The sequence below is a fragment of the Tachysurus fulvidraco genome, chromosome 10 (assembly GCF_022655615.1).
Source record: "Tachysurus fulvidraco isolate hzauxx_2018 chromosome 10, HZAU_PFXX_2.0, whole genome shotgun sequence".
In the NCBI taxonomy this organism is placed as follows: Eukaryota; Metazoa; Chordata; class Actinopteri; order Siluriformes; family Bagridae; genus Tachysurus; species Tachysurus fulvidraco.
This window is the reverse complement of record NC_062527.1, coordinates 2,588,471-2,595,970: the sequence shown is the minus strand read 5'-3', so window position 1 is coordinate 2,595,970 and position 7,500 is coordinate 2,588,471. Positions and strand designations below refer to the sequence as shown.

General features: G+C 46.8%; 1 protein-coding gene across 2 annotated transcripts in view; it reads left to right on the top strand.

Annotated features, from left to right (window-relative positions):
* Positions 1 to 7,500, top strand: part of wwox (WW domain containing oxidoreductase) — a 233,937-nt gene that overhangs the window by 64,677 nt on the left and 161,760 nt on the right. The window lies entirely within an intron of this gene.

The following is a 7,500-nucleotide window of genomic DNA, read 5'->3' as shown; positions in this document are numbered from 1 at the left end:
GTTTAATGCTGGCTAGTTTAATGCTGGCTAGTTTAACTTTGGCTAGTTTAACACTGGCTAGTTTAACACTGGCTAGTTTAACTTTGGCTAGTTTAACACTGGCTAGTTTAACTTTGGATAGTTTAACTTTGTCTAGTTTAACGCTGGCTAGTTTAACGCTGGCTAGTTTAACGCTGGCTAGTTTAACTTTGGCTAGTTTAACGCCGGCCCTATGTGCTGTCATTACTACCAGCTGGATGAAATGTATCTGATGTTTTAAATGAAATATGAAGATCTCACCACATGATGATGAATTAATTGACGATGATGTTTTTCAGGGTGAAACAGAACATAGTTTAAACATCTTACATGGTCTTCATTCATCAGTGCTACAAAACGTTCCTCAGCTTTAAGTCGGCCCAGTATAACACGCGAGGAGCGTTGTGTAGCGCTGACGAATAAATGTTAGGTATGTTTGTGACACTCGGATACTGTTGGCGTTTGTGCTGAGACAGAAACACTCGCATCTTTCAAAATCTTTTTTTGTTTTTTAAATTTTATGTTTACGATGCAGTCGATGCGAGTTCTGAGACGTGTCCAGGCGCAGCTCTGTGCATGTGTGTGTGTGTGTGTGTGTGTGTGTGTGTGTGTGTGTGCAGCTGACAGGCTCATATAGCTTATTGTGGCATAAATCAGATGAGTAGCTCTTCCTGCACACCATCTTTTAGCCAGAAGCTGGAAGTCACACACACTTAGAGAGCCAAACTATAAAACCGAACATCATCATAAATCATAAGCCATATCTGCTGCTCGTACGCCTCTGGACCTTTCTTCTTGTCATCGTTTGCTTTAGGCCACACATTGCATTTGATGTATGCCGTGTTTTAAATATGACCACTTTTGTGATGCATGCTTCTTTCCCTTCCTTTAAAAAAAAATAATAATTTTTGTATCTTGTGTAAAAAAAATAAATAAATAAATAAAGTCATAGCGAACAAGATTATATGTTAAGGAGATTGTACGATGTTGAAGGTGTGTTCACGTCTCATGTCGGCTGCAGCACGAGAATAACTGATGGGATAAAGAAAACGAACTTCATTAATAATGACCGATCTTTGCTGATATTTATTTTTACTGATTATAAACACGGGTAAACGCACGGTGGCTTAGTGGTTAGCACGTTCGCCTCACACCTCCAGGGTCGGGGGTTCGATTCCCACCTCCGCCTTGTGTGTGTGGAGTTTGCATGTTCTCCCTGTGCCTCGGGGGTTTCCTCCGGGTACTCCGGTTTCCTCCCCCGGTCCAAAGACATGCATGGTAGGTTGATCGGCATCTCTGGGAAATTGTCCGTGGTGTGTGTGAGTGTGTGTGTGAGTGAATGAGAGTGTGTGTGCCCTGCGATGGTTTGGCACTCCGTCCAGGGTGTATCCTGCCTCGATGCCTGATGACGCCTGAGATAGTAGTTCGGATAAGAGGTAGAAAATGAATGAATGAACGAATGATTATAAACACCATCTTCTCAGTTCAAGTAGCCTCGACCTCCTCCTCCTCCTCCTCCTCCGTCCACTGGCCTGCACTAACTGTAGATATCAAAGCAGATATTGTGTTTATTGGCTCGACTGATATGAAGATGGTATGATTTTTAATTGCTTGCAAACACATCTGAGAGTCCTGAGAGACCTGTTCAAGGTTGCAACCATAAGCAGAATGCTGGCAGGAGGAGGCTCGAAACCGATCGGACCCGAACGCGGTGTGTCTGTTAAACAGAATGTGGAAGGTTTATTTTGGACCGAGATGGAATAATGTCTCCTGTTTATTAGAGAGTATATTACACACACACACACACACACACACACACACACACACACACACACACACACACACACACACACACACACACAGTGGTCCTGAGCAGACCCTGATCAGTTCTCACCCTGAACACGCTTAACGCTGCCTTTAAGTCTGGAACCTATGAAGAGAAACATCATTTTGATTACATTTCTAAATTCAGCACATCCTTTGATATCATGATGTATTATTTAGATTTGCTTTCGCTGAGCTGAGAAAGTCATCTTCAATTTATTAGGAGAGCAGGAGAAGCGCTCTAGATCGCAAAGAAAGAGAAGAGAGAGAGAGTAGAGAGAGGAGAGAGAGAGGTAGAGAGAGAGGGGAGGGGGGAGAGAGATAAATAGAGAGAGAGAGAGAGAGAAGAGCGAGAGAGGAGAGAGAGAGCGAGATGGAGGGGGGGGAGAGGGAGAGAGGAAGATGCAGAGAAAGAGAGAGAGAGAGGGAGGATAGAGAATTGTCTTATGGAGCTCATCTATTTGGTCGGAGGGGATACAGTACGAAAAGTGCGAGCTCTGACACTCTTATATCTCCCTCTCTGTCTCTCTCTCCTTTTTCATTTCTTTCTTTCTCTTGTCTGTCTGTCTGTCGGTCTGTCTGTCTGTCTGTCTGTCTGTCCTCTCTCTCTCCTCTCTCTCTTGTCTCTGTCTGTCTCTGCTGTCTGTTCTCTACACTCTCTCTCTCTCTCCTCTCTATTCTTCTCTATATTTCTATATAATCAGGTTGTTTTGTATTCTCTATACACTCTCTCATATATCTCTCTTCTCTATATCTCTCTCTCTCTCTTCTATTCTCTTGTATGTTTGTCTATCTAACCAATATCTCTCCTCTCTCTCGATCTATACTCTCTCTTCTGCTAGCTATGTATTGTCTCACTTACACTCTATCTCTAAACTCTCTCTTCCCTCTCTGTCTCTATCTCTTTATTTCTCTCTGTTGTCTCGTCTGTATGTCTGTCTGTTGTCTCTCTCTCTCTATCTCTCTATATCTCTCTATCTATGTTGTTTCTCTCTGTCTGTTTGTCTTGTCTTGTTCTGTCTGTCTTCTCTACACTCGCTCTCTCTCTCTGTCTTGTCTGTTGTCTGTCTTGTATGTCTGTATGTCTCTACACACCTCTCTCTAGAGAGAGGGGAGAGGAAGAGAGAGAGAGGTGGGAGAGAGAGAGAGACGAAAAAAGAGAAGAGAGAAAGGAGAGAGATGAGGGCGGAGGGGAGAGGAGAGAGAGAGGAGAGAAAGCCGAGAGCGGCGGGAGGGGGGAGGAGGGAGGAGAAGCAAGAGAGAAAGCGAAAAAAGAGAGGGAGAGAGAGCTAGAGAGATAGAGAGAGAGAGCGCGAGATTATATATAGTATAGATTGATAATTTTTGTTGTGTGTATATATTTGAAATCCTCTCTTAATCTTATCGATCTCTCTCTCTCTCTCTCCTCTTCATCTACCACTATCCCCCCCTTTCTCCTCTCCCCCTCCCTGTCACTCTCACTCTACACTCTCCCCTCTACACTCTCTCTCTCTCTCTATCTCTCGATTCTCTTCTCTCTCTCTCTCTCTCTCTCTCTCCTATCCCTCTCCTGGCTATTGCTTAATCTTATCTAAAGTAGAGCTGCTTTGTCCCAGACCGTTACCACTGTGTTAGACTGTACAGTGAATAAAGATGTGTCACTTGGAGCTGGAACACATGGATGGTGTCACATGCAGTTCTGATTAGACAACACTCTTTACTCTTTACTGATCATTACGTAACACTTTGTTTGGTCTATACCTTAAAAACGCGCGCGTTTCGGATCCGGTGACAAATGCAACGATCTTTGCGAAGAAATGTATTTCTGAACTGGAGAGTGTTGAGATTGATCGTCTTAAGCCTGTATTATTCGTCCACCTTGATTCTGTGTATGTATTGTGCTCTGTTTTGTTGTCGTCTGTGTTTTCTAAACGGCTTAAAATGAAAGCGTAGTCATTTTAAAGAGGAGAATATCTGAGAAGTGTTGTATCAGACTGTGAAGGTTGGAAGCGTGCTGCCATGTTTGAGACGGTCGTGCATGGATAGGTAAAATGACGCCAGTAAGAACGATAGGAGGAATAGCAAACAACCACAACGAGGATGAAGATAGAAGATAATAAGAATGAAGACTAGATATAAAAGAATAAGAATAGTCACATAATTTAGGAGTGATGTGATGAGGAGGAGGATGAGGATAATCGAAGTCAGCATACGACTAAGAAGATAATAGATAGCATAATGATAGAAGTAAGAAGGATACGAAGAAGTGAGACGACTGACGGACGACGCAGAAGCGTATAGGTAAGAAGAATAAACAAACAATGATAATAATAATGAGAATCTAATAATAATTAAGAAGAATAATAATGATAAGACTTATACGACTACTACTACTAATTAACGACTGCGATATAAGATAATAATAATAATACTAATAATATAATAATAATAATACTAATAATTGTTGTGTTGTTGTTCAAGGTCGATCGGACTTGTTGTAGGTAAGAAGTAAAGTGGTTTACTACGATATATTGTCACGTGCCTTCGGATTTCCATTGACAGCCATAAGAACCTTTTGTGTTGTGTTGTTACAGGCCAGCTGTTTTTAACATGTTTTGCCTGACGTTTCTGAGATGTCGGGCGTAGTGGCACGCGGGTCGAATGGCTGTGTGAGTGCTTTGGGAGGAGATGGAGGGCTGCTGTGAAAAGGGGATTTGGAAACACAGCGCGTCCATCAGCTTCCCCTCCTCGCCTCTCCCACGGTGCCGAGCCTGTAAAGGGAGCGTGCCCACGTCTGACCTGCCTGCTTCAGCATTTAGGGGCAATGTAGTTTTCCCCAGGATCTGTTGTTGCATACGATGGCGGGCGGTTCTAGCTACCTTTTTACAGATGCACGGAGGCGCGAACTTTTGACCACGCGGGCTCCAATAGTCGTTATATTAGACAGCAGTTGATCTTGTAGGGAGACTTTAACAAGTTCCTCTGTGCAATGGCACTTGTCGCACCACGTGGCTGGCTAAGGTAATATTTAACCCGGCTGCTGAGAGACGTCGTCTTGCTTCTTCCTTATGGGAGATTAAATCTCTCTTTTCTCTCTCTCTCTCTCTCTCTCTCTCTTTTCACCGTCTGTCTCTGTCTTTTAAACCCTTTCCATAGTGTCTTGTCCCTCTGCGTACTGTAGGTAGAGTAAGACGGAGAGGTTGTGCAGAGAAGATTGTGTAGACCGAAGCGATGGATTTCTGTTCATGTCCAACTAACGAGGGTCCTGCTTCTATTAGCGCAGTCTGTCTCTTTCCAGCTCTCCACATCTCCTTTTTTTAATGAAGCGTTATCTCCCCGAGAGACTTGGCTTCGTTGCGCTGACGTGTGCGGTGACGGTGGCTCTTTGCATGTCTTCTTCCAGTTAGTGACGGTAAGGTCAGGTGTTGTTCCTCACCGCTCACAGGGGCCTGTGACATGCGGCTATGCTGACAGGTGCTTACTGGGGCAGAAAAGAGAGGAGCAAAAGTCTCTTCACCACAACAGGCCCTAGTGAGCTGCCAGGAGCCCTAATAGACTCATAATTGGTGATTAGGGCCTTCGGGAAAAAGCGATGGGAATACTGCTACAGCTACTGACTGCTTTCTGCTCGTGTCACCTGATGCTTTGTGATAGGCAGCATGGGATGACCAGAATACAGGAGAAGGGGGGGACCCCCCCAGAGACAGGAGAGAAAGGCGACGAGCGCGAGAGAGCGCGCTAAGAGAGAGAGGAGAGCAAAACAAAAAACAAATCTGAGAGAGATCGCTGAGAGCGAGATAGCGAGAGCGAGATCGAAGCCACAAAACAACACCGATGCGCGACGAGCGCGCATACCGCGCGTCCGCCGATGGCGAGCCACAAAAAACCGCGCGCGAGCGAACTCGCGGCGCGCGCGGCCAAAAAACACGCCCCGCGCGAGCTGCGCGCGAGCGCGCGCGCGCGCGGCGGCGCGCGAGCGCACAACACACACACACACCCCGCGCGCGCACACCCACACGCGGCGCGCCCGCGCGCGCCGCGCGCACACACACCCGCGGCGGCGCGCGGCGCGCGCGCGCGAGAGCGCGCGCCGCGCGCGCACACCCACACACACACACCGCGCGCGAGCGCGCGGCACAGAGAGGAGCGCGCAGCGCGCACGCGCGCGCGCGCAGCGCGCGCGCACACACACAACCGCGCGAGCACACACACAGCGCGGCGCGCACACACACATCCGCGCGCGCAGCGCGCGCGGCGCGCGCGCGCGCGCGCGCTCGAGCAAACACCCACACCTGCGCGCGCACACACACAGCGCTGCGCTCGCGCGCGCGACGCGCGCGCGCGCCGCTCGGTCTTCTCTGCGCTCACACACACACATCCGCGCGGTCTAGCGCTAGTTTCTGCTCGCTCTCTCTCTCTAGCGCGCGCACACACACACACACAAAAACACACACATCTCGCTCGTCACCCAGCTTCCACACACAGCGCTCTCTCGGGCTCTCGTGCTCGCTCTCACACACACACACCACACACACAAACACACACAAGGACGCACACACACACACACACACACCACACACAAACAGCCGCTCTTCTCGCATGTGGCTCATTGCACTGAGGGAGGGAAATTGAGGTAAATGGTTTTTTGTGGAGTAGTCGCTCTGGCGCGAGTGTGGCCGGAATCGAGGAAGGAGGACGTCAGCGGCTGGCAGGAAGTTGCTCAAGCAGGACCAGGGGCTGTCAGTCACATGTTTGACCACCACCCCACCCCGCACCCCCAGTCAAATCACACACCAACCATCATCTGAGACCGAATGCTATATATCAAATGAGCTCATAGTTGCCCAAACTGATTCGGTGTTAATGGAAGCGAAACGCTCAGAGACTCCGATAAGTGTACGTGACGGAGTCTCACGCCGCCATCATCTACACCATCAGGGGGGCAGGTAAACACAGGACGATCAGGATCTACGCACCCGTCTCCTCAGTCGTCGGTCGTCTCAGTATTTTATATTTTACCTAAACCGCGTACTGTTTTTTTGGAACAGAACAGCCTTTTGAGAGTCTGTATTGAGAGACAAGTGTCTGTCGATAGCGGTTCAGGCTGGAAATCTTTCATTAGAGTTGTTTTAAATGTGAATTTTTTAAACCGCACAGTAAGAAGCCTCAAAAGGGAAACAGACACAACAGAAAGAAAGGGCAGAAGAAATGTTCTTTTTATTTTTTTGTACAACTCACGAGCGTGAAGCGCTGGCATATGGATAAAGAGAGTGATAAAGGCTATGGAAACCAATTCAAATAGTTGATGACAAAGCGTTGGGTTTGTCTCCACGGACTGTTGTGCTCCAGCGCCGCCGTGTTGCGTTACATGTTTTTGCCTCCTTTTCAGAATATTTGACATAAGGGAAGTGAAAACTTTTTTTTTTTTTTGTTTTTCTTTGTGGAATTCGGTTTAAATGTACGAAACTTAAGTAGAGGAGTCCGTGTTATTTTAACAAGAAAACAAATAACAAAATAAATCTAAATCGAATGCAACAAATTTAAAAAAATTAAAAATAAAACTTTCTTTCCTTTGGCGTTGTATAATGAATCTGCTGGAACCTGAAAACATGGGGGAATGTAAAATCTCAGTAAGAATCCATGTATTTCTGTATGTATTTTTCTGTGTGGGGTATTGTG